General features: G+C 49.2%; 1 protein-coding gene across 1 annotated transcript in view; it reads right to left on the bottom strand.

The window, feature by feature from the left end:
- Positions 1-9,150, bottom strand: part of LOC143941205 (terminal nucleotidyltransferase 5C-like) — a 44,942-nt gene extending 35,792 nt beyond the window's left edge. Inside the window, exon 1 of the mRNA XM_077463240.1 lies at positions 7,812-9,150. The gene's annotated coding sequence lies outside the window, so the exon portion shown is untranslated. The remainder of the gene's footprint in view (positions 1-7,811) is intronic.
- Positions 9,151-23,582: the final 14,432 nt, after the last annotated feature.

Genomic DNA, 23,582 nt, shown 5'->3' with positions numbered 1-23,582 from the left:
ATGATGTGTGACCTTACATTGTATGGAGAATGATGTGTGACGTTACATTGTATGGAGAATGATGTGTGACCTAACATTGTATGGAGAATGATGTGTGACGTTACATTGTATAGAGAATGATGTGTGACGTTACATTGTATAGAGACTGATGTGTGACGTTACATTGTATAGGGAATGATGTGTGACGTTACATTGTATAGAGACTGATGTGTGACGTTACATTGTATGGAGACTGATGTGTGACGTTACATTGTATAGGGAATGATGTGTGACGTTACATTGTATAGAGACTGATGTGTGACGTTACATTGTATAGAGAATGACGTGTGACGTTACATTGTATAGAAAATGGCGTGTGACGTTACATTGTATAGAGAATGATGTGTGAAGTTACATTGTATAGAGAATGACGTGTGACGTTACATTGTATAGAGAATGACGTGTGACGTTACATTGTATAGAGAATGACGTGTGACGTTACATTGTATAGAGACTGACGTGTGACGTTACATTGTATAGAGACTGACGTGTGACGTTACATTGTATAGAGACTGATGTGTGACGTTACATTGTATAGAGAATGACGTGTGACGTTACATTGTATAGAGAATGACGTGTGACGTTACATTGTATAGAGAATGACGTGTGACGTTACATTGTATAGAGACTGACGTGTGACGTTACATTGTATAGAGAATGACGTGTGATGTTACATTGTATAGAGAATGACGTGGGACGTTACATTGTATAGAGAATGACGTGTGACGTTACATTGTATAGAGAATGATGCGTGACGTTACATTGTACAGAGACTGATGTGTGACGTTACATTGTATAGAGAATGACGTGTGACGTTACATTGTATAGAGAATGACGTGTGACGTTACATTGTATAGAGAATGATGTGTGACGTTACATTGTATAGGGAATGATGTGTGACGTTACATTGTATAGGGAATGATGTGTGACGTTACATTGTATAGAGACTGATGTGTGACGTTACATTGTATAGAGACTGACGTGTGACGTTACATTGTATAGGGAATGATGTGTGACGTTACATTGTATAGAGACTGACGTGTGACGTTACATTGTCTAGAGAATGATGTGTGACGTTACATTGTATAGAGACCGATGTGTGACGTTACATTGTATAGAGAATGATGTGTGACGTTACATTGTATAGAGACCGATGTGTGACGTTACATTGTATAGAGAATGATGTGTGACGTTACATTGTATAGAGAATGACGTGTGAGGTTACATTGTATAGAGAATGATGTGTGACGTTACATTGTATAGAGAATGACGTGTGACGTTACATTGTATAGAGAATGATGTGTGACGTTACATTGTATAGAGACTGATGTGTGACGTTACATTGTATAGAGAATGACGTGTGACGTTACATTGTATAGAGAATGACGTGTGACGTTACATTGTATAGAGACTGATGTGTGACGTTACATTGTATAGAGAATGATATGTGACATTACATTGTATAGAGAATGACGTGTGACGTTACATTGTATAGAGAATGACGTGTGACGGTACATTGTATAGAGAATGATGTGTGACGTTACATTGTATAGAGACTGATGTGTGACGTTACATTGTATAGAGACTGATGTGTGACGTTACATTGTATGGAGACTGATGTGTGACGTTACATTGTATAGGGAATGATGTGTGACGTTACATTGTATAGAGACTGATGTGTGACGTTAAATTGTATAGAGAATGACGTGTGACGTTACATTGTATAGAAAATGGCGTGTGACGTTACATTGTATAGAGAATGATGTGTGAAGTTACATTTTATAGAGACTGATGTGTGACGTTACATTGTATAGAGAATGATGTGTGACGTTACATTGTATAGAGAATGACGTGTGACGTTACATTGTATAGAGAATGACGTGTGACGTTACATTGTATAGAGAATGACGTGTGAAGTTACATTGTATAGAGAATGATGTGTGACGTTACATTGTATGGAGAATGATGTGTGACGTTACATTGTATAGAGACTGATGTGTGACATTACATTGTATAGAGACTGATGTGTGACGTTACATTGTATAGAGAATGACGTGTGACGTTACATTGTATAGAGAATGACGTGTGACGTTACATTGTATAGAGAATGATGTGTGAAGTTACATTGTATAGAGACTGATGTGTGACGTTACATTTTATGGAGAATGATGTGTGACCTTACATTGTATGGAGAATGATGTGTGACGTTACATTGTATGGAGAATGATGTGTGACCTAACATTGTATGGAGAATGATGTGTGACGTTACATTGTATAGAGAATGATGTGTGACGTTACATTGTATAGAGACTGATGTGTGACGTTACATTGTATAGGGAATGATGTGTGACGTTACATTGTATAGAGACTGATGTGTGACGTTACATTGTATGGAGACTGATGTGTGACGTTACATTGTATAGGGAATGATGTGTGACGTTACATTGTATAGAGACTGATGTGTGACGTTACATTGTATAGAGAATGACGTGTGACGTTACATTGTATAGAAAATGGCGTGTGACGTTACATTGTATAGAGAATGATGTGTGAAGTTACATTGTATAGAGACTGATGTGTGACGTTACATTGTATAGAGAATGACGTGTGACGTTACATTGTATAGAGAATGACGTGTGACGTTACATTGTATAGAGAATGACGTGTGACGTTACATTGTATAGAGAATGACGTGTGACGTTACATTGTATAGAGACTGACGTGTGACGTTACATTGTATAGAGAATGACGTGTGATGTTACATTGTATAGAGAATGACGTGGGACGTTACATTGTATAGAGAATGACGTGTGACGTTACATTGTATAGAGAATGATGCGTGACGTTACATTGTATAGAGAATGATGCGTGACGTTACATTGTACAGAGACTGATGTGTGACGTTACATTGTATAGAGAATGACGTGTGACGTTACATTGTATAGAGAATGACGTGTGACGTTACATTGTATAGGGAATGATGTGTGACGTTACATTGTATAGAGACTGACGTGTGACGTTACATTGTATAGGGAATGATGTGTGACGTTACATTGTATAGAGACTGACGTGTGACGTTACATTGTATAGGGAATGATGTGTGACGTTACATTGTATAGAGACTGACGTGTGACGTTACATTGTATAGAGAATGATGTGTGACGTTACATTGTATAGAGACCGATGTGTGACGTTACATTGTATAGAGAATGATGTGTGACGTTACATTGTATAGAGACCGATGTGTGACGTTACATTGTATAGAGAATGATGTGTGACGTTACATTGTATAGAGAATGACGTGTGAGGTTACATTGTATAGAGAATGATGTGTGACGTTACATTGTATAGAGAATGACGTGTGACGTTACATTGTATAGAGACTGATGTGTGAAGTTACATTGTATAGACTGATGTGTGACGTTACATTGTATAGAGAATGATGTGTGACGTTACATTGTATAGAGAATGACGTGTGACGTTACATTGTATAGAGAATGACGTGTGACGTTACATTGTATAGAGAATGACGTGTGACGTTACATTGTATAGAGAATGATGTGTGACGTTACATTGTATAGAGACTGATGTGTGACGTTACATTGTATAGAGACTGATGTGTGACGTTACATTGTATAGAGAATGATGTGTGACGTTACATTGTATAGAGAATGATGTGTGACGTTACATTGTATAGAGACTGATGTGTGACGTTACATTGTATAGAGACTGACGTGTGACGTTACATTGTATAGGGAATGATGTGTGACGTTACATTGTATAGAGACTGACGTGTGACGTTACATTGTATAGAGAATGATGTGTGACGTTACATTGTATAGAGACCGATGTGTGACGTTACATTGTATAGAGAATGATGTGTGACGTTACATTGTATAGAGACCGATGTGTGACGTTACATTGTATAGAGAATGATGTGTGACGTTACATTGTATAGAGAATGACGTGTGAGGTTACATTGTATAGAGAATGATGTGTGACGTTACATTGTATAGAGAATGACGTGTGACGTTACATTGTATAGAGACTGATGTGTGAAGTTACATTGTATAGACTGATGTGTGACGTTACATTGTATAGAGAATGATGTGTGACGTTACATTGTATAGAGAATGACGTGTGACGTTACATTGTATAGAGAATGACGTGTGACGTTACATTGTATAGAGAATGACGTGTGACGTTACATTGTATAGAGAATGATGTGTGACGTTACATTGTATAGAGACTGATGTGTGACGTTACATTGTATAGAGACTGATGTGTGACGTTACATTGTATAGAGAATGATGTGTGACGTTACATTGTATAGAGAATGATGTGTGACGTTACATTGTATAGAGACTGATGTGTGACGTTACATTGTATAGAGACTGATGTGTGACGTTACATTGTATAGAGAATGACGTGTGACGTTACATTGTATAGAAAATGACGTGTGACGTTACATTGTATAGAGAATGATGGGTGACGTTACATTGTATAGAGACTGATGGGTGACGTTACATTGTATAGAGAATGACGTGTGACGTTACATTGTATAGAAAATGACGTGTGACGTTACATTGTATAGAGAATGATGGGTGACGTTACATTGTATAGAGACTGATGGGTGACGTTACATTGTATAGAGAATGACGTGTGACGTTACATTGTATAGAGAATGACGTGTGACGTTACATTGTATAGAGAATGACGTGTGACGTTACATTGTATAGAGAATGATGTGTGACGTTACATTGTATAGAGACTGATGTGTGACGTTACATTGTATAGAGAATGACGTGTGACGTTACATTGTATAGAGAATGACGTGTGACGTTACATTGTATAGAGACTGATGTGTGACGTTACATTGTATAGAGAATGATATGTGACATTACATTGTATAGAGAATGACGTGTGACGTTACATTGTATAGAGAATGACGTGTGACGGTACATTGTATAGAGAATGATGTGTGACGTTACATTGTATAGAGACTGATGTGTGACGTTACATTATATAGAGATTGATGTGTGACGTTACATTGTATAGAGAATGATATGTGAAGTTGCATTGTATAGAGAATGACGTGTGACGTTACATTGTATAGAGAATGATGTGTGACGTTACATTGTATAGAGAATGATGTGTGACGTTACATTGTATAGAGACTGATGTGTGACGTTACATTATATAGAGATTGATGTGTGACGTTACATTGTATAGAGAATGATGTGTGAGGTTACATTGTATAGAGAATGATGTGTGACGTTACATTGTATAAACAATGATGTGTGACGTTACATTGTATAGAGACTGATGTGTGACGTTACATTGTATAGAGAATGACGTGTGACGTTACATTGTAGAGAGACTGATGTGTGGCGTTACATTGTATAGAGAATGACGTGTGACGTTACATTGTATAGAGAATGATGTGTGACGTTACATTGTATAGAGAATGATGTGTGAAGTTACATTGTATGGAGACTGATGTGTGACGTTACATTGTATAGAGACTGATGTGTGAAGTTACGTTGTATAGACTGATGTGTGATGTTACATTGTATAGAGAATGATGTGTGACGTTACATTGTATAGAGAATGATGTGTGACGTTACATTGTATAGAGACTGATGTGTGAAGTTACGTTGTATAGACTGATGTGTGATGTTACATTGTATAGAGAATGATGTGTGACGTTACATTGTATAGAGAATGACGTGTGACGTTACATTGTATAAAGAATGACGTGTGACGTTACATTGTATAGAGACTGATGTGTGACATTACATTGTATAGAGACTGATGTGTGACGTTACATTGTATAGAGAATTACGTGTGACGTTACATTGTATGGAGAATGACGTGCGACGTTACATTGTATAGAGACTGATGTGTGACGTTACATTGTATAGAGACTGATGTGTGACGTTACATTGTATAGAGAATGATGTGTGACGTTACATTGTATAGAGAATGACGTGTGACGTTACATTGTATAGAGAATGATGTGTGACGTTACATTGTATAGAGACTGATGTGTGACGTTACATTGTATAGAGAATGATGTGTGACATTACATTGTATAGAGAATGATGTGTGACGTTACATTGTATAGAGAATGACGTGTGACGTTACATTGTATAGAGAGTGATGTGTGACGTTACATTGTATAGAGAATGACGTGTGACGTTACATTGTATAGAGAATGATGTGTGACGTTACATTGTATAGAGACTGATGTGTGATGTTACATTGTATAGAGAATGATGTGTGACGTTACATTGTATAGAGAATGATGTGTGACGTTACATTGTATAGAGAATGACGTGTGACGTTACATTGTATAGAGAGTGATGTGTGACGTTACATTGTATAGAGACTGATGTGTGACGTTACATTGTATAGAGAATGATGTGTGACGTTACATTGTATGGAGAATGACGTGTGACGTTACATTGTATGGAGAATGATGTGTGACGTTACATTGTATAGAGAATGATGTGTGACGTTACATTGTATAGAGAATGATGTGTGACGTTACATTGTATGGAGAATGATGTGTGACGTTACATTGTATAGAGAATGACGTGTGACGTTACATTGTATGGAGAATGATGTGTGACGTTACATTGTATAGAGAATGATGTGTGACGTTACATTGTATAGAGACTGATGTGTGACGTTACATTGTATGGAGAATGATGTGTGACGTTACATTGTATGGAGAATGATGTGTGACGTTACATTGTATAGAGAATGATGCGTGACGTTACATTGTATAGAGACTGATGTGTGACGTTACATTGTATAAAGACTGATGTGTGACGTTACATTGTATAGAGACTGATGTGTGACGTTACATTGTATAGAGAATGATGTGTGACGTTACATTGTATAGAGACTGATGTGTGACGTTACATTGTATAGAGAATGATGTGTGACGTTACATTGTATAGAGACTGATGTGTGACGTTACATTGTATAGAGAATGATGTGTGACGTTACATTGTATAGAGACTGATGTGTGACGTTACATTGTATAGAGAATGATGTGTGACGTTACATTGTATAGAGAATGATGTGTGACGTTACATTGTATAGAGAATGACGTGTGACGTTACATTGTATAGAGACTGATGTGTGACGTTACATTGTATAGAGACTGATGTGTGACGTTACATTGTATAGAGACTGATGTGTGACGTTACATTGTATAGAGAATGATGTGTGACGTTACATTGTATAGAGACTGATGTGTGACGTTACATTGTATAGAGACTGATGTGTGACGTTACATTGTATAGAGAATGATGTGTGACGTTACATTGTATAGAGAATGATGTGTGACGTTACATTGTATAGAGAGTGATGTGTGACGTTACATTGTATAGAGAATGATGTGTGACGTTACATTGTATAGAGAATGATGTGTGACGTTACATTGTATAGGGAATGTATCATTATGGTGACGGAGGTCGGATTGTATACAGAGAATCAGTGTATGAGGTTATCTGAGTGCTGCAGATAATAGTACACAATATAGAGGTAAGTAGATGAGATAGAGGTAAGTACAGGATATACAGGTGAGTAATGGATATAAAGGTAAGTACACAATATAGAGGTAAGTACAGAATTGGGAATTTCCAGGTGAAGCCTTGTAGGAGTTCTCTATATAGAGAGTGAGGAGGGGGATGGTGCGGAGTGCTGAGCACTGTGTGCCCACAATCATATACTAGGAATGGTCACCTACAGACACCTACCTGTGAGGTCTGTGGGTTCCGCTCCCTGTGGCCAGTAATGTCCTCAGCCAATGATCTTCTCCCCTCTAAGCCGATGTCTCGGGGTCTCCTTCAGTCCACATCCAATAATCCTGGTCTTCAAACTGGTGGTGCTACCAACCAGTGGTGTCCAGTGGCCGGTGATCTTCTATACTCCCCCACCAGTGGCCGGTGATCTTCTATACTCTCCCACCAGTGGCCGGTGATCTTCTATACTCCCCCACCAGTGGCCGGTGATCTTCTATACTCTCCCACCAGTGGCCGGTGATCTTCTATACTCTCCCACCAGTGGCCGGTGATCTTCTATACTCTCCCACCAGTGGCCGGTGATCTTCTATACTCCCCACCAGTGGCCGGTGATCTTCTATACTCTCCCACCAGTGGCCGGTGATCTCCCACCAGTGGCCGGTGATCTTCTATACTCTCCCACCAGTGGTCGGTGATCTTCTATACTCTCCCACCAGTGGCCGGTGATCTTCTATACTCCCCACCAGTGGCCGGTGATCTTCTATACTCTCCCACCAGTGGCCGGTGATCTCCCACCAGTGGCCGGTGATCTTCTATACTCTCCCACCAGTGGTCGGTGATCTTCTATACTCTCCCACCAGTGGCCGGTGATCTTCTATACTCTCCCACCAGTGGTCGGTGATCTTCTATACTCCCCCACCAGTGGCCGGTGATCTTCTATACTCTCCCACCAGTGGCCGGTGATCTCCCACCAGTGGCCGGTGATCTTCTATACTCTCCCACCAGTGGTCGGTGATCTTCTATACTCTCCCACCAGTGGTCGGTGATCTTCTATACTCTCCCACCAGTGGTCGGTGATCTTCTATACTCTCCCACCAGTGGCCGGTGATCTTCTATACTCCCCCACCAGTGGCCGGTGATCTTCTATACTCTCCCACCAGTGGCCGGTGATCTCCCACCAGTGGTCGGTGATCTTCTATTCTCTCCCACCAGTGGCCGGTGATCTTCTATACTCTCTAACCACAGTTGCCCTCTACCCTCTGGCCAGTGCCGGGGTTCTCCTCTGAGGGGCGGGTGATGGGATCTCGCTATCTGGAGCTCCAGCATGGAAGCTGGAGAGAGAAGAGTGTGCTCTCCACTGAGATGTGGTGCTGAAATATCCTCCTCCCCCCTCCCTCCACCCCGAGTAGCGTAATAACATCTCCATGACAACGTGACGTCACTCAAGGTGGATCAGTGAGAGAGAATGAATGAAGAACGAGGAGAGGAGCCCCGAGTACTCATCAGTGAGGAACACTCACTTCCAGAGACCCCCGCTCTCATCTCCGACTTCAATTCTATAGAAGAGGAAACCCTACCGATAATATCCCCGGACTCCTCTCCTACCCCTTTATATTATCCCTTACCCCCGATAATGTCCCCGGACTTCTCTCCTACCCCTTTATATTATCCCTTACCCCCAATAATATCCCCGGACTCCTCTCCTACCCCTTTATATTATCCCTTACCCCCGATAATATCCCCGGACTCCTCTCCTACCCCTTTATATTATCCCATACCTCCGATAATATCCCTGGACTCCTCTCCTATCCCCTTTATATTATCCATTACCCCCGATAATATCCCCCCGAACTCCTCTCCTATCCCCTTTACATTATCCCTTTCCCCCAATAAAGTCCCTGGACTCCTCTCCTACCCCTTTATATTATCCCTTACCCCCGATAATATCCCCGTACTCCTCTCCTACCCCTTTATATTATCCCATACCTCCGATAATATCCCCGGACTCCTCTCCTATCCCCTTTACATTATCCCTTTCCCCCAATAAAGTCCCTGGACTCCTCTCCTACCCCTTTATATTATCCCTTACCCCCGATAATATCCCCGTACTCCTCTCCTACCCCTTTATATTATCCCTTACCCCCGATAATATCCCCGTACTCCTCTCCTACCCCTTTATATTATCCCATACCTCCGATAATATCCCCGGACTCCTCTCCTACCCCTTTATATTATCCCTTACCCCCGATAATATCCCCGGACTCCTCTCCTACCCCTTTATATTATCCCATACCTCCGATAATATCCCTGGACTCCTCTCCTATCCCCTTTATATTATCCATTACCCCCGATAATATCCCCCCGAACTCCTCTCCTATCCCCTTTACATTATCCCTTTCCCCCAATAAAGTCCCTGGACTCCTCTCCTACCCCTTTATATTATCCCTTACCCCCGATAATATCCCCGTACTCCTCTCCTACCCCTTTATATTATCCCATACCTCCGATAATATCCCCGGACTCCTCTCCTATCCCCTTTACATTATCCCTTTCCCCCAATAAAGTCCCTGGACTCCTCTCCTACCCCTTTATATTATCCCTTACCCCCGATAATATCCCCGTACTCCTCTCCTACCCCTTTATATTATCCCTTACCCCCGATAATATCCCCGTACTCCTCTCCTACCCCTTTATATTATCCCATACCTCCGATAATATCCCCGGACTCCTCTCCTATCCCCTTCATATTATCCCTTACCCCTGATAATATCCCCGGACTCCTCTCCTATCCCCTTTATATTATCCCTTACCCCTGATAATATCCCCGGACTCCTCTCCTATCCCCTTCATATTATCCCTTACCCCCGATAATGTCCCCAGACTCCTCTCCTATCCCGTTTATATTATCCCTTACCCCTGATAAAATGAGGGGTTCTGATGAAACGAAACCACGGTCAGGTAGACCAACTAAAATGTCATCCACAACTGCCAGGAAAATTGTTCGGGATGCAAAGAAAAGCCCACAAATACCTTCAGGCGAGATGCAGGACTGTCTGGAAACATGTGGTGGGGCTTTTCCAAGATGCACAATAATGAGACACGTGGAGAAAGATGGCGGCATGGCCGGGTCTCCAGAAGAATCCATCACTATACAAATGTCACAAAGTATCCGCTGACAATACACCAAACAGCCCAGAGAGAAGACCCCGACCTTCCCACACAAACTCATTTGGGGAGATGAGACCAAAACTGAGCTTTTTGCCCACAACCAGAAACTCTACATTGGGAGAGGAGACAACAAGGCCTCTGATGACATAATAAGAAGAAGACATTTTATATTTAATGTAAAAGATCTCAAAGTGCTACAAGTTAGAAACAAAAAATAAAAATGAGCAGTTTTTATACAACGAAACGCACAGAAAGCTTTGCCAGAAAGAAGTGTCTGAAGAGCTTTTTTCGACCAGTCGGTGGATTGAGGGGCCCTCGAGGTGCCGGTTGGGGCATTCCACAGGCGGCTACACTAAATGCCCCGTCTGCCATTGTCCTGAGTCTAGTTCTGGGGATTTGAAGAAGGTCTGAGTGAGCGGAGCGGGGGGGACGTGTTTTGTGGTTGGAGAAGTTCTTTGAGGTGGGGGAGGGGGATGTCCATGTATGTATTGGTGTATGAGGACCTTCTACTCAATCCTGGTGGAGACAGGAAGCCAATGGAACGAGTGGAGAACGGGGTAATGTGCTCATGTTTCCGCACTCCCATCAGACTCCTTCTAGGAATCCCAATGAGAAGTGTCTTCCAGAAGTCCAGTCCGGAGGAGACAAAGGCTTGGACCAGCTTCTCGGCATCTGAGATGGAAAGACTGGGACGGAGTTCAGAGATATTACAGAGGTGGTAGAAAGAAGTCCTACTTTATATGGGCTTCAAAAGTGAGTTCAGAGTCCATGTTTACACCAAGATGTCTGACTATTGATGAGGGGGGGATATTAGAACCAGAGAAGGTAATACTGGTTATGGATGAGGATTTGGTCTGGTGAGGAGCACCAATCAGGATGACTTCAATTGAAGGAAGTTGTGCTCCATCCCTACCTTCCTCCAGACAGGTGATGAGTACCGATAGGGATGACTGTGAAGGGGGGTTCAGCTGTTGCATTTACATTTAGCTGTGTCATCATAGCAGTGAAATGAAAATTTGTGGCGGCTGATAATTTGGCCAAGGGGGGGGCGATGTAGAGAATGAAGAGAATGAAGAACTGACCCCTGGGGGACACCGCAAGTAACTGTATGCGGATTTGAAGTGGCCCCGGGAGATGTATCCTGTCCTGTGTGTGAGATATGATTTGAACACGCGACCGGACTTATCGCCAGCAAAGGTACGACGGAACGGATCCGCTGGACAATTCCATCGTGTGTGGGCTTCATCGGACCTTTGCTGTATAAAAATCAGATGGACTTTAGAAATAGAACATGTTTCAAATTTTTCCGCCGGAACCAGTTCCTATCGAGAAATCCGTTCATGTCCGGCGGACAAAAGCCGTCGCGAGGGCAGCTATTGGCTACTGGCTATGAACTTCCTTATTCTAGTCCGGTGGTACGTCATCACGTTCCAATCCGTCAGACTTTGGTGTGATTGTGTGTGGCCAAGTCCGTTCATTCGGAAGGCCCGTCTGGAAGACCTTCGGACCTAGTCTGCCGGAAAGTCCGGTCGTGTTTACACGACATAAGGTCTGTGTCATTGAGTCCAATGGTAAGATGGAGCTGGTTTAAAAGAATGTCAAGGTACACCATCCCTACTGTGAAACACGGAGGTGGATCGCTGATGTTTTGGGATGTGTGAGACACAAAGGCACAGGAATTTGGTCAAAAATGATGGCAAGAAGAATGCAGAATGTTATCTAAAAATACTGGAGGGACATTTTCAAGACCTGAAAAGCTTGGTTCTCCCCTTCTGAACGGACCTGAAAAGCTTGGCTCTCCCCTTCTGGACGGACCTGAAAAGCTTGGCTCTCCCCTTCTGGACGGACCTGAAAAGCTTGGCTCTCCCCTTCTGGACGGACCTGAAAAGCTTGGCTCTCCCCTTCTGGACGGACCTGAAAAGCTTGGCTCTCCCCTTCTGGACGGACCTGAAAAGCTTGGCTCTCCCCTTCTGGACGGACCTGAAAAGCTTGGCTCTCCTCTTCTGGAGGGACCTGAAAAGCTTGGCTCTTCCCACCTGGGCGGACCTGAAAAGCTTGGCTCTCCCCTTCTGGAGGGACCTGAAAAGCTTGGTTCTCCCCTTCTGGACGGACCTGAAAAGCTTGGCTCTTCCCACCTGGGCGGACCTGAAAGGCTTGGCACTCCTCTTCTGGGCATACATGAAAAGCTTGGCTCTCCCCTCTCATCTCCTTCACTTTCCTCTCTGTAGGGGGAGGAGATTGCAAATTACAAAAGAAATCTCAGCTGTTGTCATCTCTTGTTGGATCTCTCTTTTAGTTGCATTGCTCTCCATTCAGTGGAGCAGATTTTATCCAGTCAGCGGCCTCTTTGCAGTGCAGCGCCCTCTAGGGGACAGGGGTGTGTGGTCCTCCCACAGACTGGGTTGGAGAAGGAATATGGCAGTTGAGTTTCTCACATTGTTAGTTGGGTGGCCTATTGTTTCTGTCTGTCCGTTAGTTTCAAGTGTCCTCCTGTGGGGTATAAAGTAGCACCCAATAAGGAAGCCCCTGATTGGGGTGCCCGAGCGGTTCCATCACACCCCACCTTTCTCCTCCCCATCCCCATTTTTTTACTGTCTCTCCTCTCTCAGCCCCTCTCCCCTCCCCCCATACCCACCCCCCCTCTCTCCTTCCCCCCATACCCTCTCCCCTCCCCCCCATACCCACTCCCCTCTCCCCTCCCCCCATACCCATCCCCCTCTCCCCTCCCCCCATACCCACCCCCCTCTCTCCTCCCCCCCATACCCACTCCCCTCCCCCCCATACCCATCCCCCTCTCTCCTCCTCCCCATACCCACCCCCCTCTCTCCTCCCCCCCATACTCACTCCCCTCTCTCCTCCCCCCATACCCACTCCCCTCTCCCCTCCCCCCATACCCACTGCCCTCTCTCCTCCCCCCCATACCCGCTCCCCTCTCTCCTACCCCCATACCCGCTCCCCTTCCCCCATACCCACTCCCTTCTCTCCTCCCCCCCATACCCGCTCCCCTCCCCCCATACCCACTCCCCTCTCTCCTCCCCCCCATACTCGCTCCCCTCTCTCCTCCCCCCCATACTCGCTCCCCTCTCTCCTCCCCCCCATACTCGCTCCCCTCTCTCCTCCCCCCCATACTCGCTCCCCTCTCTCCTCCCCCCATACCCACTCCCCTCTCTCCTCCCCCCCATACCCGCTCCCCTCTCTCCTCCCCCCATACCCACTCCCCTCTCTCCTCCCCCCATACTCACTCCCCTCCCCCCATACCCGCTCCCCTCTCCCCTACCCCCATACCCACTCCCCTCTCTCCTCCCCCCATACTCGCTCCCCTCTCTCCTCCCCCCATACTCGCTCCCCTCTCCCCTCCCCCCATATCCGCTCCCCTCTCCCCTCCCCCCATACTCGCTCCCCTCTCCCCTCCCCCCCATACCCGCTCCCCTCTCTCCTCCCCCCATACTCGCTCCCCTCTCCCCTCCCCCCCATACCCGCTCCCCTCTCCCCTCCCCCATACTCACTCCCCTCTCTCCTCCCCCCATACTCACTCCCCTCTCTTTACCTCTCCCCCCCCCAGGTCAGAGACCATCTGTTGGTGACGCAGATACACTAGAAGGGTCCCCTCCCCCATCACGGAGGAGATTTTCCATGAACGGTATATTTGGGATATTGCGATGTGTTGGGTGAAGATCGCGGGTTTCCTCCTCCTGTGACGCACATCGATCGTTCTGGTGAATGAATACTGGAAGCATGGAGTGTACACAACTTTCCTGGATGGGGGTCATTCTCTACATTTCCAGGAGCCCAACCTCATCCAATCATCTGTCAGGAAAATAAAGTCGGAAAGTTCTGCGAGCGATTGAAGAAGGTTATTTCCTGCGATGGGACCCGTCCTTCCCCTCCACCAATAAACTGACACCAAAGCAGTTGGTTGGGATTTCCCAGCATGCTCAGCGCCGGTGGCCCCTGGCGGGTGGTGAAGTAGAGGGACCCCGGGGGGCGCCGAGTTTATTAGTCAGGATCAGGTAAAATCTGGCAAAGCTCTATAAATCAGAATTCCGATCTAAGGACGGATCAATTACCCCAGTGGGGGGGAGGGGTGGCTCCGCTGCCAATAAACCGCCAGCCTAATGCAGCAGATTGGCCCTTTGTACTGGGGGGCCCGTCCATTCATATGGGGGGGGCGACTCTCATAACTGGAAATCTCTCGCGATCGCCCCAATAATCGTCCTTTGAACACGCAGCCACCCCTCAGTAATAATGAAGTGACTTTAAATGACTCCGGTGGTCGGGATTCGCTGCGGCACCGCGCCAAAGCCGGCTTGAAACGCGACGCGTATAAATACGATCGTCTATCGTTTCCCCGGAGCGGATTGAGTAGCGAATGTTCATTTATTTCCCCTTCCAGGAAGATTGACACGTCCGTAATGAAATGAAATACAAACAGCGACACCCCCACCCCCTCCGGGGACGCGCAGCGGGCGCGGATAAAGAGCGGAGGGGGGGGGGGGCTGCGAGAGCGACAAGGCGAGGAAAGGGCGGCTGGAATTGTTTTCTGCTCTCCGTCTTCTTCTAGTAAACGATCGCCGACGTCTTCCCGATGATTCATCCTCCCGCGTCCCCGAATTATTTATAGAGCCGATCCTCGTCATTGGGGGGGGAGGGGGGGCAGATGTGTGTCGCTGTACGAGGACAGAAGGGGGGAGGGGGGTCTTCTACACAGCTGGCCTCATAGGACTATTATAATCCTTGCTATATATATATATACAGTGCTGTGAAAAAGTATGTGCACCCCCCTGATTCTTTATTTGCATTATTCTCACAATGAAATCTCTCGGCTCATCGAACGAATGTTATTATCACACAAAGACAATCCGAGGAAATACAAAACGTTTAATGAAAATTTCATTTATTAAGGGGAAAAATCCGTCCGGACCTGTCTGGCTTTATGTGAAAAAGTAATTGCCCCCCTAAACCTAAGCGACTGGTTGGGTCACCCTCGGACTGCAATCCGGCGTTTGCGATAACTGCCGATGAGCCTCTCACGTCGCTGTGGGAGGGGTTTTGGCCGACTCTTCTATGCAGAATTGTTTTCATTCGGCCACATCGGAGGGTTTCCCAGCATGAACGGCCCCTGTGAGGTCATGACACGGCATCTCAATGGGATTGAAGTCCGGGCTTTGACTGGGCCACTCCAAAACCTACATTTTGCTTGGATTGAACCATTTGGTGGACTTTCTGGTGCGTTTCGGGTTTCATTGTCCTGCTGCATAACCCAAGTACACTTGAGGTTGAGGTCAGGAACTGAAGGCCGGACCTTCTCCTTTCCTGGTAGAACTCAGAATTTATGGTTCCATCAATGATGGTAAGTCGTCCAGCCCCGGACCATCCCCCGACCACCACCATGTCCGGCTCGTGGGATGATGTTCTTGTTATGAAATGCCGTATTCGTGTTATGTAACGGGGGGGGCCCCCTTTCAAAAAGTTACCTTTCTGTCTCATCGGTCCTCAGAATATTTGCCTCTGGCTGGCCATACCCGGGTCCAATGTCAAAAGAATTTTCTTTTGAAAATCAGGAAATTTTTGCGTTTTGTGATCTGATGGCGCCTCCATTGATTTATGAAAATTCAACCAACCAAGTCTTCGGGATCACCTCCTTCCTACAGAAAAGAATTTCCAGGGCTGGGAATTTCCTTTTCTTGCACATTTCTTTATCGATTTACATTTCTCCCATCATTGATCCGAAAATCAATTGTTTTCCCAAAAATTTCCAATATGTCCGATTACTCAAATCCGATGGCTGCAGGAAAATCCACTGTTGCTGCAGCCCCAGCAATGGTGCGAAATACGAACGAAAATTCTTTTGAAATTTGACCCGTGTATGGCCAGCCTTAAAGTCTTCGGGAAAATTCCGATGATTTTTGGTAAATATGAGATGAGCCTTTGTGCTCTTATTGGTCAGCGGTGGCTTTGGCCTTGGAACTCTCCCATGGACGCCATTTTTGCCCGGTCTCTTTCTTATTGGTCACCGGTGGCTTTGGCCTTGGAACTCTCCCATGGACTCCATTTTTGCCCGGTCTTTCTTATTAGTCAGTGTTGGCTTTGGCCTTGGAACTCTCCCATGGACGCCATTTTTGCCCGGTCTCTTTCTTATTGGTCAGCGGTGGCTTTGGCCTTGGAACTCTCCCATGGACTCCATTTTTGCCCAGTTTCTTTCTTATTGGTCAGCGGTGGCTTTGGCCTTGGAACTCTCCCATGGACTCCATTTTTGCTCGGTCTCTTTCCTATTGTTGAATCATGAACACTGACCTTACCTGAGGCAAGTGAGGCCTGCAGTTCTTTGGATGTTGTTCTCGGTTCTTTTATGACCTCCTGGATGAGTCCTCGTTGTGCTCTTGGAGTCATTTTGGTTGGCCGGCCAATCCTGGGAAGGTTCCTCACTGTTCCTCCACAAGTTATCCCACAAGTTATCACCATTTGTGGATAATGACTCCAACGGATGCGAGGGGGCAGGATGGGAGGGGGGGCAATTACTTTTTCACAGGCAGGTTTGAACAGACTTTTTCCCTTAATAAATGAAATAATAATCTAAAAAACACATTTTGTATTTCCTTGGGTTACCTTTGTGTAATATTAAAGATCTGAATCATTTAAGTGTGAGAAATATGCAAAAAAATTGAAAATCAGTACGGGAGCAAATAAGCACTGTATACAGTGGATATAAAATGTCTGATCAGACTGTACATTGTAACATTGTAGCAAATCACAAGTCAGGGGCTTATCTGTGTCGGACATTTGTGAACACTGCCGGGAACTGCACAGGCACCAGGATTTACATGATTGTGTCATCTCTGAGCCTGTTACAGTCCAGGAAGTGGATGGTGACCCTGGATGATGCCTGAACAGAGATGGTGCCGCCCTTCTGGAGAGAAATGCAGATGAAGGCATTGCCAGGGGGTCCTGCGATCTCTGTGAGAGGAAGGGGGACACTGGGTGGGGGGATGGGCACAGAAAATGATGACAGCTGCATGATGGCCTCAGGAGCTCCCCATCCCCCACATCCGTTCCAACAAATTCCCCCATTTATCATTACAAGACCCCCACCCCCAACTCTGACAATGACAGCCCCCCACCCCCGACTCTGAAAATGACAGCCCCCCGCCCCCGACTCTGAAAATGATGGCCCCCCAGTTCTGACAATGACAGCCCCCCACCCCCGAATCTGACAATGACAGCCCACCCCACCCCCGACTCTGAAAATGACAGCCCCCCAGTTCTGACAATGACAGCCCCCCACCCCCGAATCTGACAATGACAGCCCACCCCACCCCCGACTCTGAAAATGACAGCCCCCCAGTTCTGACAATGACAGCCCCCCACCCCCGAATCTGACAATGACAGCCCACCCCACCCCCGACTCTGACAATGACAGCCCCCCCGCCCCCGACTCTGAAAATGACAGCCCCCCAGTTCTGACAATGACAGCCCCCACCCCTGAATCTGACAATGACAGCCCCCCCACCCCCGACTCTGAAAATGATAGCCCCCCAGTTCTGACAATGACAGCACCCCCGGCCCCGACTCTGAAAATGACAGCCCCCCCCACCCCCGACTCTGAAAATGACAGCCCCCCAGTTCTGACAATGACAGCCCCCCACCCCCGAATCTGACAATGACAGCCCACCCCACCCCCGACTCTGACAATGACAGCCCCCCCGCCCCCGACTCTGAAAATGACAGCCCCCCAGTTCTGACAATGACAGCCCCCCACCCCTGAATCTGACAATGACAGCCCCCCCGCCCCCGACTCTGAAAATGACAGCCCCCCCATTTCTGACAATGACAGCCCCCCCACCCCTGAATCTGACAATGACAGCCCCCCCGACTCTGAAAATGACAGCCCCCCAGTTCTGACAATGACAGCCCCCCCACCCCTGAATCTGACAATGACAGCCCCCCCACCCCCGACTCTGAAAATGACAGCCCCCCAGTTCTGACAATGACAGCCCCCCACCCCGAATCTGACAATGACAGCCCCCCCACCCCCGACTCTGACAGTGACAGCCCCCCCAGACATGTCAGACTGGATGCTGCAGATATGGCGGTGGTGATGTGACCCCGTGGAGGAGATTACATGGTGGTGATTTATGGAGTCACCAGAGGAATGTGATGGGGGTCACTTTGGGTGGGGGGTCCATGGAACCCAGCTTACTATACACAGGTTGGGAAAACCTTGTTTCAGCCCCCCATGTCCCTCTTATGGGTAAGTCCCCCGTGTCTATTAGGGGCAAATAATGGACACTGAGATGGGACAGTGATATTTACCCCTCAGGACATTATTACATTGTATCAGAAGGATGGGACATTGTAGGAGCCGGACAGTCTGCTATTGGGGTCTCCTACTATTGTCTGAGGGTCCCCTGTGATCATTGTGTGATGATATCTGAAGATCGGTGACCAGGAGCGAGGTCCGGATTAATCAAAGTCTGCCTGTGAATTCCCTTTCACCCACTGGGGGGCGCTGAGTCATCTGGGGGCACTGAGTCATCGGGGGGCACTGAGTCATCGGGGGGCACTGAGTCATCAGGGGACACTGAATCATCGGGGGGCACTGAGTCATCTGGGGACACTGAGTCATCCGGGGGACACTGAGTCATCCGGGGGGCACTGAGTCATCAGGGGACACTGAGTCATCGGGGGACACTGAGTCATCCGGGGGGCACTGAGTCATCGGGGGGGCACTGAGTCATCGGGGGGCACTGAGTCATCGGGGGGCACTGAGTCATCGGGGGGCACTGAGTCATCGGGGGGCACTGAGTCATCTGGGGACACTGAGTCATCAGGGGGGGAACTGAGTCATCAGGGGGGGAACTGAGTCATCAGGGGGCACTGAGTCATCTGGGGGGGTACTGAGTCATCGGGGGGCACTGAGTCATCGGGGGGCACTGAGTCATCGGGGGGCACTGAGTCATCCGGGGGGCACTGAGTCATCGGGGGACACTGAGTCATCTGGGGACACTGAGTCATCGGGGGGCACTGAGTCATCGGGGGGCACTGAGTCATCGGGGGGCACTGAGTCATCAGGGGGGGGACTGAGTCATCAGGGGGCACTGAGTCATCGGGGGACACTGAGTCATCAGGGGGGCACTGAGTCATCGGGGGACACTGAGTCATCTAGGGACACTGAGTCATCAGGGGGGGGAACTGAGTCATCAGGGGGCACTGAGTCATCAGGGGGGCACTGAGTCATCGGGGGACACTGAGTCATCGGGGGGCACTGAGTCATCTGGGGACACTGAGTCATCAGGGGGGGGAACTGAGTCATCAGGGGGGGAACTGAGTCATCGGGGGACACTGAGTCATCAGGGGGGCACTGAGTCATCTGGGGACACTGAGTCATCGGGGGGCACTGAGTCATCTGGGGACACTGAGTCATCAGGGGGGGGAACTGAGTCATCAGGGGGGGGAACTGAGTCATCAGGGGGCACTGAGTCATCAGGGGGGCACTGAGTCATCGGGGGACACTGAGTCATCGGGGGACACTGAGTCATCAGAGGGGGGAACTGAGTCATCAGGGGGCACTGAGTCATCGGGGGACACTGAGTCATCAGGGGGGCACTGAGTCATCGGGGGGCACTGAGTCATCTGGGGACACTGAGTCATCAGGGGGGGAACTGAGTCATCAGGGGGCACTGAGTCATCGGGGGACACTGAGTCATCTGGGGGGGTACTGAGTCATCAGGGGGCACTGAGTCATCCGGGGGGCACTGAGTCATCGGGGGGCACTGAGTCATCAGGGGGCACTGAGTCATCGGGGGACACTGAGTCATCTGGGGGACACTGAGTCATCTGGGGGGGTACTGAGTCATCAGGGGGCACTGAGTCATCCGGGGGGTACTGAGTCATTAGGGGGCACTGAGTCATCGGGGGGCACTGAGTCATCGGGGGGCACTGAGTCATCAGGGGGGTACTGAGTCATCAGGGGGCACTGAGTCATCAGGGGGCACTGAGTCATCTGGGGGGCACTGAGTCATCTGGGGGCACTGAGTCATCCGGTGGGCACTGAGTCATCAGGGGGCACTGAGTCATCGGGGGCACTGAGTCATCCGGGGGGGCACTGAGTCATAGGGGGCACTGAGTCATCCGGGGGGCACTAAGTCATCAGGGGGCACTGATTCATCCGGGGGGGCACTGAGTCATCTGGGGGGGCACTGAGTCATCCGGGAGGGCACTGAGTCATCCGGGGGGCACTGAGTCATCCGGGGGGCACTGAGTCATCCGGGGGGCACTGAGTCATCGGGGGCATTGACTCATCGGGGGCATTGAGTCATCAGGGGACACTGAGTCATCGGGGGGCACTGAGTCATCGGGGGGCACTGAGTCATCCGGGGGGGTACTGAGTCATCCGGGGGGGTACTGAGTCATCCGGGGGGCACTGAGTCATCTTGGGACACTGAGTCATCGGGGGGCACCGAGTCATCAGGGGCACTGAGCCATCAGGGGGGGATTGAGTCATCAGGGGGCACTGAGTCATCGGGGGGGGCACTGAGGCATCCGGGGGGCACTGAGTCATCCAGGGGGGCACTGAGGCATCCGGGGGGCACTGAGTCATCGGGGGCATTGAGTCATAGGGGGGCACTGAGTCATCCGGGGGGGCACTGAGTCATCAGGGGGCACTGATTCATCCGGGGGGGCACTGATTCATCTGGGGGGGCACTGAGTCATCCGGGGGCACTGAGTCATCTGGGGGCACTGAGTCATCCGGGAGGGCACTGAGTCATCCGGGAGGGCACTGAGTCATCCCAGGGGCACTGAGTCATCGGGGGCACTGAGTCATCCGGGGGCACTGACTCATCGGGGGCACTGACTCATCGGGGGCATTGAGTCATCAGGGGACACTGAGTCATCGGGGGGCACTGAGTCATCAGGGGGCACTGAGTCATCGGGGGACACTGAGTCATCCGGGGGGGTACTGAGTCATCCGGGGGGCACTGAGTCATCTGGGGACACTGAGTCATCGGGGGGCACCGAGTCATCAGGGGACACTGAGTCATCGGGGGCACTGAGTCATCGGGGGGCACTGAGTCATCCGGGGGCACTGAGCCATCAGGGGGGGATTGAGTCATCCGGGGGCACTGAGTCATCCGGGAGGGTACTGAGTAATCCGGGGGGGCACTGAGTCATCCGGGGGCACTGAGTCATCGGGGGACACTGAGTCATCGGGGGACACTGAGTCATCTGGGGACACTGAGTCATCAGGGGGGGAACTGAGTCATCAGGGGGGAACTGAGTCATCGGGGGACACTGAGTCATCAGGGGGGCACTGAGTCATCTGGGGACACTGAGTCATCGGGGGCACTGAGTCATCTGGGGACACTGAGTCATCAGGGGGGGGACTGAGTCATCAGGGGGGGAACTGAATCATCAGGGGGCACTGAGTCATCAGGGGGGCACTGAGTCATCGGGGGGACACTGAGTCATCGGGGGACACTGAGTCATCAGGGGGGGGAACTGAGTCATCAGGGGGGGGGAACTGAGTCATCAGGGGGCACTGAGTCATCGGGGGACACTGAGTCATCAGGGGGGCACTGAGTCATCGGGGGGCACTGAGTCATCTGGGGACACTGAGTCATCAGGGGGGGAACTGAGTCATCAGGGGCACTGAGTCATCGGGGGACACTGAGTCATCTGGGGGGGTACTGAGTCATCAGGGGCACTGAGTCATCCGGGGGCACTGAGTCATCGGGGGGGCACTGAGTCATCAGGGGCACTGAGTCATCGGGGGACACTGAGTCATCTGGGGGACACTGAGTCATCTGGGGGAGTACTGAGTCATCAGGGGGCACTGAGTCATCCGGGGGGTACTGAGTCATCAGGGGGCACTGAGTCATCGGGGGGCACTGAGTCATCGGGGGGCACTGAGTCATCAGGGGGTACTGAGTCATCAGGGGGCACTGAGTCATCTGGGGGGCACTGAGTCATCTGGGGGCAACTGAGTCATCCGGTGGGCACTGAGTCATCAGGGGGCACTGAGTCATCGGGGGCACTGAGTCATCCGGGGGGGCACTGAGTCATCGGGGGGCATTGAGTCATAGGGGGCACTGAGTCATCCGGGGGGCACTAAGTCATCAGGGGGCACTGATTCATCCGGGAGGGCACTAAGTCATCGGGGAGGGCACTGAGTCATCCGGGGGGCACTGAGTCATCCGGGGGGGCACTGAGTCATCCGGGAGGGCACTGAGTCATCCGGGGGGCACTGAGTCATCCGGGGGGCACTGAGTCATCCGGGGGGCACTGAGTCATCGGGGGCACTGACTCATCGGGGGCATTGAGTCATCAGGGGACACTGAGTCATCGGGGGGCACTGAGTCATCGGGGGGCACTGAGTCATCCGGGGGTACTGAGTCATCCGGGGGGGTACTGAGTCATCCGGGGGCACTGAGTCATCTTGGGACACTGAGTCATCGGGGGGCACCGAGTCATCAGGGGCACTGAGCCATCAGGGGGGGATTGAGTCATCAGGGGGCACTGAGTCATCGGGGGCACTGAGTCATCCGGGGGGACACTGAGTCATCCAGGGGGGCACTGAGGCATCCGGGGGGCACTGAGTCATCGGGGGCATTGAGTCAGAGGGGGGCACTGAGTCATCCGGGGGGCACTGAGTCATCGGGGGCACTGATTCATCCGGGGGGGCACTGATTCATCTGGGGGGGCACTGAGTCATCCGGGGGGCACTGAGTCATCTGGGGGCACTGAGTCATCCGGGAGGGCAATTGAGTAATCCGGGAGGGCACTGAGTCATCCCGGGGGCACTGAGTCATCGGGGGGCACTGAGTCATCCGGGGGGCACTG

Source organism: Lithobates pipiens, unplaced genomic scaffold, assembly GCF_037356315.1.
Source record: "Lithobates pipiens isolate NorthernLeopardFrog02 unplaced genomic scaffold, aLitPip1_a1.2 Scaffold_3, whole genome shotgun sequence".
NCBI lineage: Eukaryota > Metazoa > Chordata > Amphibia > Anura > Ranidae > Lithobates > Lithobates pipiens.
Note: the sequence above shows the minus strand (reverse complement) of the source record. Positions and strands in the feature narration are given on the sequence as shown.